Source organism: Palaemon carinicauda, chromosome 38 (genome assembly GCF_036898095.1).
Source record: "Palaemon carinicauda isolate YSFRI2023 chromosome 38, ASM3689809v2, whole genome shotgun sequence".
In the NCBI taxonomy this organism is placed as follows: Eukaryota; Metazoa; Arthropoda; class Malacostraca; order Decapoda; family Palaemonidae; genus Palaemon; species Palaemon carinicauda.
The window spans coordinates 18635410-18652909 of NC_090762.1; the positions used below are offsets into that span (position 1 = coordinate 18635410).

Below are 17500 nucleotides of genomic sequence, written 5' to 3' on the forward strand. Positions count from 1 at the left end.
TTTGTATCGCTTAGCTATTAAATCACTGATAAAACATGTTCCCTCATAAAGTGTGTGCCAACTAAAAATAAGAAAAATTTATTAAAATCACATCTCCGGAGAAAAAAAATATCCACGAGTACCGTGCGTAAATTATGTTAAATAATACGCATTGCGTAACATGATACATCTGATGGTAAATCTCCTCTTCTAGAAATTTTATAAATACTTTATTTTTCTTTGCTTATGAACGCATAGAACAACAAACCTTCAGCCAACGGAAATGATGAGTAAATCGTAAAACAAAAAGAAATTAGGAAGTCTACAATAACAAACTCTCAAGCCACCGGAAATGATAAGATAATCGAAAAGCCAAAATAAATTATAAAAAGTCTACAACAGTAACAAACTCTCAGCCACCAGAAATTATAAGATAATCGAATAGCCAAAAGAAATTATAAAAGGCCTACAACAATAAACTCTCCGCCACCGGAAAAGATAAGTAAATCAAACACCCAATGAAAATTATAAAAAGGCTACAACAACAACAAGGTGTCAGCCACAGGAAATTATAAGAAACTCGAATAGCCAAAAGAAATTATAAAACGTCGACAACAACAAGCATTCAGATTCTAAACAGGTTGTGGTGGCCTGGAGGTAGCGTCCCTGCCTGGTGATTGCCGGACTGGGGTTCGTGTCCCGCTCAGACTCGTTAGTTCCTTTGGTCGCTGCAACCTCACTCTCCTTGTGACCTAAGGAAGAGGGGTTTGGGGGAGCCTTATAGGTCTATCTGTTGAGTCATCAGCAGTCATTGCCTGGCTCTCCTTGTTCCTAGCTTGGGTGGAGAGGGGGCTTGGGAGCTGATCATAAGTAATATGGTCAGTCTCTAGGGCATTGTCCTGCTTGATAGGGCAATCCCATTGTCCCTTGCCCCTACCATTCATGAGCGGCCTTTAAAGCTTTAAACATCTTTTATCTGCCCAAAACAATGACAAGACCATTCATAGCAAACTCTAAAATGCACAAAGACGTGAAGAAGAATACGTAGCAAAGTGGATGAGAAATTCATTTTCAGCAGCAACATGCCGGCGACTGAAGTGAATATTGCTTGCAGATGCATGTAATAAAAGTTACAATTTTCATACTGCTTCCCGTTTGAACATTTCGCATACAAGTTTCCTCCCGTTTGCTCTGCCCGAGTGTGTTTGCAATGCTGATAGGGTATCTGCTCTCAATCCTTTATTCCATTCCTTTATTCAACTCTTCTCTCCTACGTTTTCATTTCTTCCCATCCTTTTCATCCTTGTTGTGCATTATCCCGAGAACATTTTTCCTTGGTATCTAAAGCAGATTCCTTATTAAAGTTTACGCATTCAGATCAACAAAATCGTTATATCTTGCCATTGTAAACTGTATATATTGCATTATAATTAGTTAAAAATGTGAGCATCCCCGGTGGCTTAGTAAGAGTAACATTACAGGCCCTGATATTTATTTCCAAAAGATATTGATCATCGACATTTCTGTATCTATTCCATGTCTTTTAAATAAGGAGAATGGAAGACTAAAAGATGATAAAAAATACATTTTCCTGGAATTTTCCCTTTGCAGGAACACTGGGCGAATCAATAGGAGTCACTGAAGCAAACAATGATGATGTTTATGTGGGAATTTCTTTCATGAGTGCAATTAAAGTCAATTCCCTGTACCTTTATCTCAATGGGACATATCCCAAATGGAATTATGTCCATAGAATATTGAATTATCCATGAGCACAGACGAAGAACCATATACTCGTAGCATGAGAAACATGGCATGTGGCTTCTCGTAGTTCTCAATAGTTTAATTCCATACACAAAAGAATAACATCATGGAATTTTGACCCCTTGAAATTTAACTTTTTTACTTATATCTACTCATGATAAATGAAATCTATTTTTATTAGCTCCGTACCAAAGATGTTTTTACTACTATCAAAAGAATCCTTAGATTGAAATTACGAACATTCTGATCATGGTATTGACAAATATATTGACCTAATTTAAGCTAACATTATATATATATATATATATATATATATATATATATATATAATATATATATATATATATATATATATATATATATATATAGATATATATATATATATATATATATATATATATAATATATATATATATATATATATATATATATATATATATAGAGAGAGAGAGAGAGAGAGAGAGAGAGAGAGAGAGTATGTATATATATATATATATATACATATATATATATATAGTGAATAGATAGTGTGTATATATATATATATATAATATATATATATATATATATATATATATATATATATATATACACACATATGTATATATATATATATATATATATTATATATATATATATATATATATATATATATATATATATATAAATATATTAGAGAGAGAAAGTATAGTGTAAATCCTCTCAACAAAAAGGAAGGGGTTTCGTTGCGAGAGAATATTTTTTTGTCATTTTCTTAAGCGACAGGAGAAATTGTCTGGCTGCTCTATATTTGAAGAAAAGAAACGGTAAGAAAATAAAAATCTTGGATTACCTTGATTCAGTGTAACCCCACGTTACATAAACTATTCTTTTAGGAAAGTCAATGGAAAGATCTACAATATTATGAATCATAATTCAGAATACCTTTTGTAAAAACCTAAAATATTACGGAATGGAAAAAAAATTAAGCAAAATAAATACAAACATAAATAAAAATATAAATATAAATCCCTGTGATTAAATAAACACAATTATAAATACGTAATAAAAAGTCAATAGAAAGATCCACAATATTATGAATCATAATTCACAATAACTTTTATAAGACCTAAAATATTTCGGAATGGACAAAAACTAAGTAATATAAATACAAATATAAATACAAATATAAATATAAATCCCTGTGATTATATAAACACAATTATAAATACGTAATAAAAAAAATACGAAAAATGCTCATCTAAAATACCTAAACATGAGAGTAAATCCTTCCTACTAAATTTAAGGATTCTGTAACATTTGCAGCAGTGGGAAAATATTTACCATCACACCATGGCTCGCAGGGAATACGGACCACCAGAAAAAAAAAATCGTGTATCCGTCGCTTTTAGCTCGTCAGAGTATAAAAGCAAACTTATGTTATTGAACCATCTGATAGCAGGGGCGCGAAGAGGAGTCTACAATATGATGGGGCTTTCAATGACGTCCCTTTGAAAGCATACTGCACAAAATACAATCAACAGTGGCTCCGAGAGAGAGAGAGAGAGAGAGAGAGAGAGAGAGAGAGAGAGAGAGAGACGTCTAGTTGGAGAGAGAGAGAGAGAGAGAGATGAGAGAGAGAGAGAGAGAGAGAGAGAGAGAGAGAGAGAGAGACGTCTAGTTGGAGAGAGAGAGAGAGAGAGAGAGAGAAGAGAGAGAGAGAGAGAGAGAGAGACGTCTAGTTGGAGAGAGAGAGAGAGTATCTAGTAAATAGTGACGTCTAGTTGAAGAGAGAGAATCGTGTAAATGGTGACGTCTAGTTAGAGAGAGAGAGAGAGAGAGAGAGAGAGAGAGAGAGAGAGAGAGAGAGAGAGAGAGAGAGAGAGTAATTCATACTTAAAGCACCCTGACTTGAAGAATTTACTAATCTTAGCACTCACATTACAGTCGCAGAGTAACCAGAAAATGTCAGATCAAGAATTGATACTCTTTTTACAATATGGAAGGGGGTGGGAGTAAAAAAAGGTCCATATAATCATGGATCACCTTAACAACAACATCAAAAGTGATATTACATAATCATATATTCTTTGCGTCTTTTTTGTTAACCGTATAGGCGTTTCCCCTAATAAAAAAAAAAAAACACGAATAGTCTAGAGAAAACAGTAGTCACTGCTATATTCATCCACAACTGCTAAATCACAGATGAACCACATACGCTGTAAAATCCCAAGACACTAATGGCTAATACGTTAATAATGGTAAATGTGCTTCTGAACAGATAAATAGAATATAAAAACCCTCCCTTTCAAATTTCTGTCACACTATCTAGCAAAGCCTTTAAACACATCGCTGTCCTACCTTCTAGCACATCTGAATCATTAACTTTAATACTCTTCCCTTGATTTACTCTATTTGCTAACGCCTTGTCGTCCATTCTTTCAAAATAAATGGAACTTATCAAAATTCTCTAACCTTTCAAACCATTCTAACCTTTTTATCACTCAATTGAATCTTTAATAATTAATTGTTTGGAGCGTGTTTAACGGGTACCTACAATAATGTCAGTGAAGTCAGCGAAATGTAGTATAGATTTAGCATGCCTTTCATGTCCGTCAAACATGAATGTAAGCGTTTGATCTTATCCGAGAAATGAAAACTAATCTTGAGAAAGACTTTGCAACATGATACAAGTTCCAAAAATAAAGTCCTTTCAGGGAAAGCAGAATATTGCATTTGAGAAATAAATTTTGAGACTATTCGCTTCTTTTTTCTTTTGTGGGAGTTGAAACTGCAAAGTTAATGCTCTTTCTCTCTGAAGCATAACAAAAAGGACAATTCATTTGCAGAGTAATTGGAACGGCCCTAGGAGTTTCCATTAATATCAAGTAAGTTGGGTCTGCACGCATTCTCATTACGCTCAACAGCGCCAAAAGTGTGATGTTACTAAACAACTGGACTGGAAGCGAATAGTTCGAAACTCTTGCTACCTTTTCCATTTTAGCGTAAGTTTTCGAATTAAATTTTAAAATATCTTCGCATTGGCAACTTTCTAGTTACTGCACTAAAATGATAACGAGGTCCCAGTAAGGAATTGTCATTTACTTTAACAATGACAAATGTATAGCGCAGTACTACAAAACACGGCAGGATTACACGCGTAAAGCCAGGCTGACACTTGCACGAATTTGTGGCACGCATGGGCACGACTCGAGTCGTGCCAATGCGCAGACTAGTCGTAGACTGGCGTGAAGTGTAACACTTGCACGATTCTCTGGCACGCATTGGCATGACTCGAGTCGTACCAGTGCACAAACTAATTGTAAACTGGCGTGAAGTGAGCGTAAACCCCGTTGTGACTGCATGCCATGTCGGGACAAGAATTTTGAAACTATTAAAATTTTGGTCACATTGGTCCACATTGACACGAACTGCCACAACTAGTTCACGAATTCTTTGCGAAATTTTGTTTGTGACCAAAATTTTTTACATTTCTCGTCGGGACGCAGTCACGACGCGTTTACTCATACTTCACGCCAGTTTACGACTAGTTTGCGCACTGGACCGACTCGAGTCGTGCCAATGAGTGCCACCGAATCGTGCAAGTGTCAGCCTAGCTTTAGAATCGAATGTCTACATTAATGTTGAGATTTTGGTCTTATCTCTTAACCATAACGAACTCATACGAATATACTGACACGGTCAAACAAAGCTGTCAGTAGTATATGTTTACAGCAGACTATGGAAATAGTGTGCAAGTGTCCAGATGTTGAATTTCATCCCTTGTGGTACAAAGATTATTCAAACTTGCAGCGAATGTTTTTACGTTGAACAGGCTGACATAAGTCTCTTTTTAAAGTTTATATATGAAGAACCATTTTTGTGTTGTTACTGTTATCAAAATATGTTATTTTAATTGTTCATTAATTTTCTTGTAGTTTATTTCTTTGTTTCCTTTCTTCACTGGACTTTTTCCCCGTTGAAGCCCTTGGGCTTCAACTAGGGTTGTAGCTTTGGTAGTAGTAGTAGTAGTAATAATAACATCATATATGCACTGTGCATACTAAACTGACCACCTGCCGCCAGTAACTGATTGACACTGAACAAAATACGCTTCAGTAAGCCACTCTCCATTCAAGGCAAGAGAGATGAGATCAACGAAACGTGCTTCAATTGCACCATAACATGTTGCAAAGTCTACCCTAGCATCCTCCTTTCCATTTTTGGGAATTTCCATTAACTTTGTCATTTTCGAAAGCTGTTCGCTTGAATTCCATAGCAAGGCGACAAGGGGGGCTTTCCAATCGCTTCAAATGCAGCACTGATTGATCTTCGAATTTGCAAGAAATTTGAATTTTAGATACGAGTAAATATCCTCATAATACATGTTCGATTTCGCAGCAAGTGAAGGGAATAACTGATGCAAATAAATTTCTTTCTTATACGCTTTCGTTCCTGTTTGATTATGTTTCGAAAGCTACAGTGTTTATCTACTTTAATCGGCTGATTTTTTAAAAAGGGAAATCGATGTATCGCTACTCATTTCATAATCAGAATACACAACTAGAATAAGAACAGTTACTTTTCGTTTTGGTTTGTTTAATTATATTTCGTTCACACGTTTAGCTTCATTTAAGGATTCTGAACAAATCAATACGGGAGATGAACGACGCGTTAAATCTGCTTACTTGTAATCACATACAGACTATGGTTGGGTATTTGATGGCTTAATCGTCTTACATTCTCAATCCTGCTTAAGCACTGAGGAAATAATTCACTTGCATCAGGATGCAGAGAGAGAGAGAGAGAGAGAGAGAGAGAGAGAGAGAGAGAGAGAGAGAGAGAGAGAGAGAGAAGGGGGGGAGGAGGGAGGGAGGGAAAGAGAGCATAACTGGCTAAGGGGGAATGTTCTTTGCACAGCTAAGAATGCCTCGGGGAGAAAAAGTACCAACCATAGAATCACAAGAGGAATTCTGAGCTTCTAGCCATTACAAATTTCGATCCAACATTTTCCAAGATTTATTTCATTGTTAGACTTCAACGAAACTAGCGTCCAACACCATCAAGTTAAAGACTGTCCATCGGATTTACGGTCAAATAAAACAATAAACAATAAATAACGCCAAAATAAACGAAGTAATATTGATAAACAAAACAACATGCTCATAAGCTCTTCTCTCCCCAATATAATCTATACAATAAAAAGCATGTGCCTGTCTACACACACACACACACACACACACACTTTCCTGCCACGCTGAGCGCCAATCACTCGGAAACGACAATCTCCAACAAATTCCCCAATTCTACCGTGTGGTAGTTAAGAAAGGGGAATGGGGCAGGAAAGGTTAAATCTGGTTATGTGCGTGTGCGTGCGATAACCATCTAGATATTTAGTCGTCATTTATGACGGGTCGCGTATACTAGTATAAGAATAATAGCAATAGCAAATAACCAAAATATACATCAATGGTAACATTCAAACTTCTAGGAGAAGGACGGTCAAAAATCAAACCATTGTTCTCTAGTCTCGGGTAGTGCCATAGCCTCTGTACCCTGGTCTTTCACTATCTTGGGTTAGAGTTCTCTTGCTTGAGGGTACACTCGAGCACACTATTCTGTCTTGTTTCTCTTCCACTTGTTTTGTTAAAGTTTTTATAGTTTATATAGGAGATATTTAGTTTAATGTTGTTACTCTTCTTAAAAATTTTATTTATTTTATATAGGAGATATTTAGTTTAATGTTGTTACTCTTCTTAAAAATTTTATTTATTTTATATAGAGATATTTAGTTTAATGTTGTTACTCTTCTTAAAAATTTTATTTATCTTATATAGGAGATATTTAGTTTAATGTTGTTACTCTTCTTAAAAATTTTATTTATTTTATATAGGAGATATTTAGTTTCATAATGTTAGTCTTCTTAAAAAATTTTATTTTTTTCTTGTTTCCTTTACTCACAGGGCTATTTTCCCTCTTGGGGCCCCTGAGCTTATAGCATCCTGTTTTTCCTACTAGGGTTGAAGCTTAGCAAGTAATAATAATAATAATAATAATAATAATAATAATGTTAAATCTGGGTATGCGCGTGTGCGTGCAATATCTATCGTCATTTTTGACGGGTCGCATACAGTAGTATAAGAATAAGAGCCACAGCAAATAACCAAAATATACATTAATGTTAACTTTCAAACTATTGCTAAAAGTGATGGTGAAAAAAAAAAAAAAAAAAAAAAAAAAAAAAAAAAAAAAAAAACCACCTCAAATTCAAGACACGGTGTCACAAACAATAATTATTCAGATAGAAAATGCGCCAAAACACTTCTCCCCTCGAAACATCTCCTAATATTTTCATACTAAATATTCCGAGATGAAGGATTCTAAGGAAACTTGACAGAAAGAGAATTCAGCCCTCGGGGGAAATATACACCACCGTTGTTTATAATTCATTATAGGGTCTCTCTCTCTCTCTCTCTCTCTCTCTCTCTCTCTCTCTCTCTCTCTCTCTCTCTCTCTCTCTCTCTCTCTCTCTCTCTCTCCCCCCACGAAAAGGACGCTTCTTTGTCGAGCTCTTGATGAAAAAGGGTAGTTCGTACAGACGGAAGTTTATAAATTTAACCAATTTAACAATCTCTCTCTCTCTCTCTCTCTCTCTCTCTCTCTCTCTCTCTCTCTCTCTCTCTCTCTCTCTCTCTCTCTCTCTCCGTAGAAAAGGAGGAATTTTTAGTCGAGCCTCTAATGAAAAAGGGTTGTTCGTACTGATGGAAGTTTAGAAATGAGACCAATTTAATTCAATGTGTATTTTTAGCAGCAGGCATCTTTTTTCATCGTAATAGAAGTTTCCCTTTACAGAGAGAGAGAGAGAGAGAGATGAGAGAGAGAGAGAGAGAGAGAGAGAGAGAGAATTTAAAGATATGTAAAGTAGCGGCCATTGCTGCGTTCCTCTCTTCAAAATTGTATCTATGGTTACAGCAGGAACAATAAGTTAATGACTTTCACTGGTACAATAACGAGTCTTGCAATTATATGGAAGTCCTGTCATAGCATCTTTATTATAAAATGGCATACAAAACTTGGAAGCGTTTACAGAAGACAAGATATAAACAGAGCAAGTTCAAACAGATATAGAAGTTGAAAAGAGCTGTCATTGCTTTTTATTCATAATAAGGTAGTTTCCACTTAAGACTAGACGACGTACTGTCTACTCTATTCTTATACAGAAGCACATCTATATATATGTCTGTGATGATAGATTTTGAACTTAAAACGTAAGAAATTATTTCCTTAAATAACAATAATAGCTCAAGAATCCTCTTCCTGATAAAACTTGAACTTAACTTATTTAGCGATATCCTCTGCTAGTTTATCAACCCATGAAAATTCTATTGAAGTAATTAATATTAGATATCTGTTCATATAAGTATATCTTTCGAAATCATATGGCACAGAAAGTCTTGTTACTGTTATCTAATATATTAAATTTAACACTGACAAAGGCAGACCTACAGGGATACTATCTATGCTATTTACAGAAAACGAACGGCAGAATCAAACAGATAATCATTTAACTAAAGCTGCTTGAGAGAGAGAGAGAGAGAGAGAGAGAGAGAGAGAGAGAGAGAGAGAGAGAGAGAGAGAGAGAGAGAGAGAGAGAGAGAGAGAATGTTAATCTGAACGTCTGATCTTCCAAAAAAGGCATTTGGATCGGTGGAACTTTAGAAGTTCAAACTGCAGCTTAAGTCTTTCATGTTGAACAGGTTGATACGATTCTCCTTTAATTGTTTATATATGACGTCTATTTCAGAGTTGTAACAGATTATTATTATTATTATATTATTATTATTATTATTATTATTATTATTATTAGTATTATCACATAAGCTACAACCCAACCGTAATGGACAGTTAAATCAAAATATTTTAAGAATAGCAACAACGTTAAAATAGATCTTTCATATATAAACTATAAAAAGTGACTTATGTCAGCCTGTTTAACATAAAAACATTTTTTCTAAGTTTGAACTTTTGAAGTTCTACCGATTCAACTACCTGAATAGGAATATCATTCCATAACTTGGTCACAACTGGAATAAAACTTCTAGAAGTTTTAGCGTAGCCAATTAATAATAATAATAACAACAACAACAACAACAACAACAACAACAACAACAAAAACAATAATAATAATAATAATAATAATAATAATAATAATAATAATAGGAATTTAAACCTATTAATCCAAACTTTCATATTTCATAATGAAGGAAGAAGTCTAAATTACTATTGCAAATCTAACAAATGGAATTAATTTACAAAGAGAGAAATGCGAGACATTCTAACTGAAGGCAGTAAAATTTATGATAATTACCCTTTGCGTCAATAAGGACATGATGATGATGATGAATCACCTATCTAATAAAATAGAAAAAGAAAAAAAAATATTAACTTGATGATGCTTATTCATCTATACGAGAAGAATTATGGTAACCCATCATTTTAAAATCTGACAAAGAGTTTTATGATAATTTCACCGATTGGATCTCGGAGAGAGATAATCTCTCTCTCTCTCTCTCTCTCTCTCTCTCTCTCCTCTCTCTCTCTCTTCTCTCTCTCTCTCTCTCTCTCTCTCTCTCTCTCCATCTTCGTACATCAGTAATCCCGTCTAGCTCCAAAAGCAGCGATTCCATTATCACTTGTACTCTCCAATTAGGCTAAACAGACACACAGGACCAAAAGGACCTTGGTCTCAGACGTTCTGGAATTACCGAGAGGGAGTTTGGAAACGGCTTAAGACGAGTCCATTAGGAATCAAGATCTTGATTCGGTTACGGTAGCCGGATTAAGTTTCTGGAATATCTAATTACTACTTTGGAAATTTTGGCCCTCGACTGCCAATTCTAAAAATAAACCCTCTCATTTTGGGATTTTGGCGGTTCTCGGGACGCGCTCACTCTAAAACTCGGAAAGAATTCGTAATCGACATTTTCTAATGATATTCGTAACTTCCACTGCGTTGAGACACGTTATCATTACGTTTAAGTACCAATACGTATATGTTCGAGTGAAGAAAAGAAATTATAAATATAGATATATATAAATGCATATATATATATATATATATATATATATATATATATATATATATATATATATATATATATATATATATATATATCATCTAGTAATTCTAATTTAAAAAAATACATAGCACGCTCAGCTATAGTATCCTTTTAGACCTTTAAGGGTTGAAAATTTTAAATGTTGCCACACTGTCTTATGGTCAGTTATTGTATTCCATGAAAATTTTTATTAATCTGGTGGATATGGCATTTTTTTTTTGGGGGGGGGGGGAATAGCTGCGCCGCTAATCATTGGCACTCAAGCCTTTGCAGCTAGACTGAAATATTAGTCCTCTCCTTTACAATATCACTAAATATCTGTTGGATGTTCATTCACTTGCATCATACAACAGAATGGTTCACGTGTTTCAGAATATACTGTATACTAAACAATACCTGGTTTCTTTCATTCTACTATATAATGTTGGATTATCATCTTTTCTAACCAATTTACTTCGGCTCTCAAACCCTATTTTCAAAAGGTTGTTTTATTACTCCCGACCTCTTGGGTTACACCACCAGCTGCTTTGTGGTCCTCTCACTGTTCTTCATGTTTTTAAAACACTCTTTCCTTTTATTGAATCTATGCATTAGTATGTGTACTCATACATTTAATACAGAGAAATACATGGGTGCGCAACTCACACTGTTGTAAAGTACACGTGCAAATTCTGAATCTATAACGACATAAACAAGCGAGTCCATTAATCCTGATCAAAAAAAAAAAAAAAAAAAAAAAAAACACCATAGCCAGGGCATTAAACATGATTTCACAAAGCTATGCAGTTGGACTCATCAAGTATAATTGGCACGATTCATTGCCATCTCTATAATCATTGATATCAATTCCACAAATTAGTTCCTCGATGGACACTGCTGCTGTTTCGCTTTCCTGGGAATTCATACAAGCGAGATACAAAATTTAACTTTTCCGTATAGTTACAGATGACCATAATTATAAATAAAATAACAAATAAAATAAGAATAATCTAACAAACTATAGCTCAACATACCGTCATATGTATTGATGTCCACATGTACACATGAATACGGTTTATCCTCTAATGGATGAGTCTGTATATGGGCTAGACTCTTCCTTTCAAATAGAGACCCATAAGACGATCAGAAGACAACGCAACCAGACAGACTTGACGTACTATAAATTCCAAAATGGCTGATGCGAGACACTTCATCCCCTCCCCAACACCCCTCAAGAGTCCCTTAAACTGCCACATAAAGAACAGAGTTGGGTTGCTGACGTTGACCTCCCAATCTTGTGAGCTAGAAGGAAATGGATAGGGGAGACTAAAACTAAAATACCAGATTCTCTGATTTGAATTCCTTCCATTGTCTCCTCTGAATCTGCACAAGAGTAGTTGTATCTCGAATATTCAGCCGCATAATGTACGGTACGTCTGAAAGAGGTCATGGTAAAGAGTTCAAGCTTTAGATTTCAAAATGTTTAAACACTGCTAACATAGTGTAAACGTTTTTAAAAGTGCAGGACTATTCGCATAGGCACAAGTTAAAAAAAAAAAAAACACGTTTTAGTATATACCCTTTTCTAGAATTCTACTGCAGCACCTTTGTACAACTACAAAATTAAATTATGTACCGGATACATTATATAGTGTACAATGATGGGTTGAACCAGGGAGATAAGGGCAAGAGAACTTATTAAAAAATAATTGCTGAAACTCACAAGGGCAGTAACTTCTAGAACTCTAAAGGAAAAAAGAGGAATAACTTATATATATATATATATATATATATATATATATATATATATATATATATATATATGCATATATATGTGTGTATACATATATATATATATATATATATATATATATACATATATATATATATGTATATATATACTGTATATACACATCTGTTTGAGAACGTGCATTTATTTCTTTATTGCATATTCATGTAACCATACACTCGATTATATATATATATATATATATATATATATATATATATATATATATATATATATATATATATATATATATATATATATATATATATATATGCATATATATATATATACATGTATATAACGTCTTAGTAGCGTTTGAAAATTAAGACATCCCTGAGGACAAAATGACTCAAACTGGGTTCCAATTAGGTTTCAGGATAGCACGAAAGTTTCATTTACTGTTGTCAGTATAAAATTTACAGTTGACACGTGTTTTGAATCACTTTTTTTCCCGTGGTTCATCGTCAGGACCTATATCGGTTAAACAATGGAATTACATACCAAATATAAAGGCTATGGCAAGGTAAATTTCAAATACAAAAAATATTTGAAAGCTCAAAATATTAACTGACAAGTATAAATAGATATAAACTTTAGATTCTTTGAAAAACGAAATTTTATAGTCAATATGAAAATATATGACAAATTTATCTCAAGGCTTCATTGAATTCCAAGACCGATCTCACAAGCTTCCCACTCTTCGCTGAAGCTTTCAGCCTCAATTTTGAAACGGTTCATCTAGATTTTCTACTTTTGGCAAGAGAGAACCTCTTGCCCAAACCAGAAAATCTAGATTTGTAAACTACGTTGATCTAGTATTCAATTCTATTTATAGAGTGCTGCTGTATACAACAACAACAACAATAACAACAAATGCACCTATTTCTAATCCACTGCACTGTAATTGTCAAGTAACTACGTTCCACTTGGTGAAGGTAGAAGAAAAGTTTTAGCTGTGGTAAGCAGCTCTTCTAGAAGGAGAATCCAAAATCAAACCCCTGTTTCCTAGTCTTGGGTAGTGCCATACCCTCAATACCTAGTTTTCAGCTATCTTTGGTTAGAGTACTGGTACTTGGCTATTCCTCACAGGGCTATTTTCGAAGTTGAAACCTTTTGGTTTATAAAATCTTGGTTTTCTAACTATGGTTGTAGCTTAGCAATCAATATATAAATATATATATATATATATATATATATATATATATATATATAATATATATATATATATATATATATATATATATATCTTCTTTGTCTGCATCTTCTCCCACTTGTCATATATATATACATATGTGTATATATATATATATATATATATATATATATATATATATATATATATATATATATATATATATATATATATATATATATATATATATATGCGCGTGCTTGACCCAAATATTAACAATGCTAGTGTAAAATCAATAAAAGTTAGTACATATTCAGAACCATTGAGGAGAGAGAGAGAGAGAGAGAGAGAGAGAGAGAGAGAGAGAGAGAGAGAGAGAGAGAGAGAAAAGACTTACAGCAATGGTAAAACACAAAACAGACTTAGTACATTGCTTACAGAATTCCTCTTCTGCTTCCTTTTCTTTTAAGTATAAAGATTATCATAATCTAAAAAGTGCTGCAACAACAGCATCTGTGCTTTGTTTTAGCTCTCCTTCCTAAGTCGGTCAAGCTAGAGGAAAACACCCAAATCCCTTCCGACTTTTCCACAGAATATGGAAAACATTAAGGCGAAGCGGTGTCTCGTTTTTATGGCCATTTTTCATAATACACTGTAGCACTCCACATATCAAGACGGAAGCTTCCTCTTTTTTTTATTGGAAAGAATATCATTAACTCCATGAAAAGGAAACGGAAAGAGTCGATGTTGTACATTTATACCATATTGACTCAACTGCTGTATAGTCATATAAACGCATGGTCATATATACAATATATATATATATATATATATATATATATATATATATATATATATATATATATATATATATATATATATGAACATATATCACAAGCACACGTGATTTTAATTAACATAAATATCACCCAAGAATGGCATTTAATAGTCTCTCTTGATAGCTCAGTCGGTATGGTCCCTGCCAGCATGGTTTCCAGCCGTACAGGTGGTGGTTCGAATCCCCACCCGGCCAGAAGCTGTTACCATAAAATGAATTCCAAGTGGATAATATATTCCCAAGATAGAATTCGGTATTAAATGCCATTCGTGGGTGCTATTTACATATATATATATATATATATATATATATATATATATATATATATATATATATATATATATATATATATATATATATATATATCTAAAGGCTGTATAGTCATATAAACACATGGTCATATATACAATATATATATACATATATATATGGATATATATAATGTATATATAGTTTATATCGGCAGTCCTGCCTACTAGCTAATTTTTATGAATGATCCATAAAAACATCAATCTCATCACCATAAATTCTCTCTTATTAACTAAATTGATGTTATAACATACAAGATTGAAACAAGAATAACATTTAGCAACACGAAAGACGATTTTCCAGATTACAAGTATTCAATCGTTCCTTGGGAATATCAAGAGGGATAACGATGAAGATCCAGGTATAACTAAGACATCAACAACGCATTTCAACACCCACCGGAAGGGGGAAGCACTTGGTGCTTGTCTCTTGCCTAATATTGTCCAAACAACATCGCACCTCCATCTCCAATTAGCACTAGCAGACAACTCTAATTGCTTGCAAACACCGACCACACACCTCACTCCAGCATCTCTATTATCTGATGTCTGATAATTAACAATGCAATATTGAATAGAGGTTGGACTGATTCCTGAGTTTAGTGATAGGTTTCCAATCGAAATTACAATGAGACCATGCGCTATTATACATGTGAGCTCCTTGTGGTGAAATGATCCCAGAGACCAACACAGTTGTTTGGTAGACAAGAAATCATTCTAGAATTCGCTTCTCAAGATGTAACGATACATCTTGGTTACATAACAACGTTGCTTGTAAATTAATGTCAGTGTCTAAACCTGCCGCCAATATACTCTACATACATACATATGTACATATAAGCCATCATATAGATATATGGATGGATAGATAAACATTTGTATGAGGAAATGACTCGAAGAAAGTTGCAGTTATTTCATAAATCTTTATATTTAGCAGCATCTGCATGGATTAACTAATGAATCAATAAAGAGTAATGGTAAGGAAACATTGAAAGAAGGATATAAGAAATGGTGAAAATTTACTTTATCAACTATCAAAGGTTTATCATATCATACAAAAATACGGTCCAACCTGATGTACTACATAACTAAAATATATAATGATGCTAAAATACATTAGTTTCAGGTATGAATAATAATAGTTATAAGATCGTTTAGTTAGATATAAAAATATGTAATTATATTAGAATACTTCCTCATTATAACTACACATTAAAATACATAACGACATAATGACAATTCAAAATAGAGGCCACTGACTAGTTTAATACTAGCACAACTACAATGTATCTTTTTCAAATCATCGCTTATAATTAGAGAGTAGCCTCTTTCAATTTGAATAAAACAGAAGTTTAAAATAGAAATTTAATGCCCTTATCTTGCATTAGTATTTACTAATAAAAGAAGTAATTCTGAGATTTTCTTTAACCTTCCTTATAGCAATAATAAATATTTTCCAAACTTCCCTTTCCCTTGAACAGCCTTATTTACAACCACAGCCTCCGACTCGGACAATGCTATGGTGGCCAAGGTTGCAACAATTGCCACAGAAACTCGAGTGGTGGCGACATCTGGGGAATTATGAAGTCTGTCTATTTTGTTTGGTCGAGACTTTTTATCTTCACGTTGTAATTTTTCTCTTTACAGTCCAGTACTTTAGTTTCATTTTTTACCTAATGACTAGTGCCACACGCTCGTGTTTGAACCAAATTTACAGTGACTCATCAATCAGAAATCACGGATGATTCACCTCATTGTTATATGCAATAAAAAAAAAAAAAAAAAAAAAAGATGCATGCGCTATTATTATTACTATATCTAATAATTTAAAATTTAAGGCATCTATCCAGTGAAGTTAGCCTTGCGATGCAATCTTACCCTAATACGAAATTTGGAGATGTCACATTTGAATAATAATTTTGCTACTAGCCAGCGTGAGATACAAACTTAAGAGAGGGAGATACCTGTCAAAAAAAATTTCTCATACGCAAGACTAACAAAGAAAATATAATGCATTTATTCTTCATTCTTACATTTATTTAACATACGAAGAGTAGAGGGAGATTAATGTTTTCCCTAAGAGATAAAAAGTTTTTATATGAAAAACAAATAAATGCATAAGACGTTTATACAATGTTAGATAGAAAAAGAGAATTTAAGATTCTTTGGTTATTATTGTATCAATGATCCCTTACATATCTTTATAAACGGTTTCCTGGTTTTTCAGACGATAGAATACCGTAATAAAGGTATGGTGGACAAGAAAGCCTATTTAACTTCCTCAAGTTAAGATGCAGCACTATGTTTTACTTACGTATATATTTCTGTTCTTTCTTAGTTTGTACAAACACAGACACACACATGCACACACACACACACACACACACACACACACATATATATATATATATATATATATATATATATATATATATATATATATATATATATGTGTGTGTGTGTGCATGTGTGTCTGTGTGTGTTTGTACAAACTGTGTGTGTATGTATGTGTATATATATATATATATATATATATATATATATATATATATATATATATATACATACATATGTATGAAATGTGTATATATATATATATATATATATATATAT

The 17500-nt window shown here is 33.3% G+C and overlaps 1 long non-coding RNA gene across 1 annotated transcript in view; it reads right to left on the reverse strand.

Moving 5' to 3' along the window:
- LOC137630136 (uncharacterized) overlaps nt 1-17500 on the reverse strand; it is a 549598-nt gene that overhangs the window by 136208 nt on the left and 395890 nt on the right. The gene's annotated exons all lie outside the window — the stretch shown is intronic.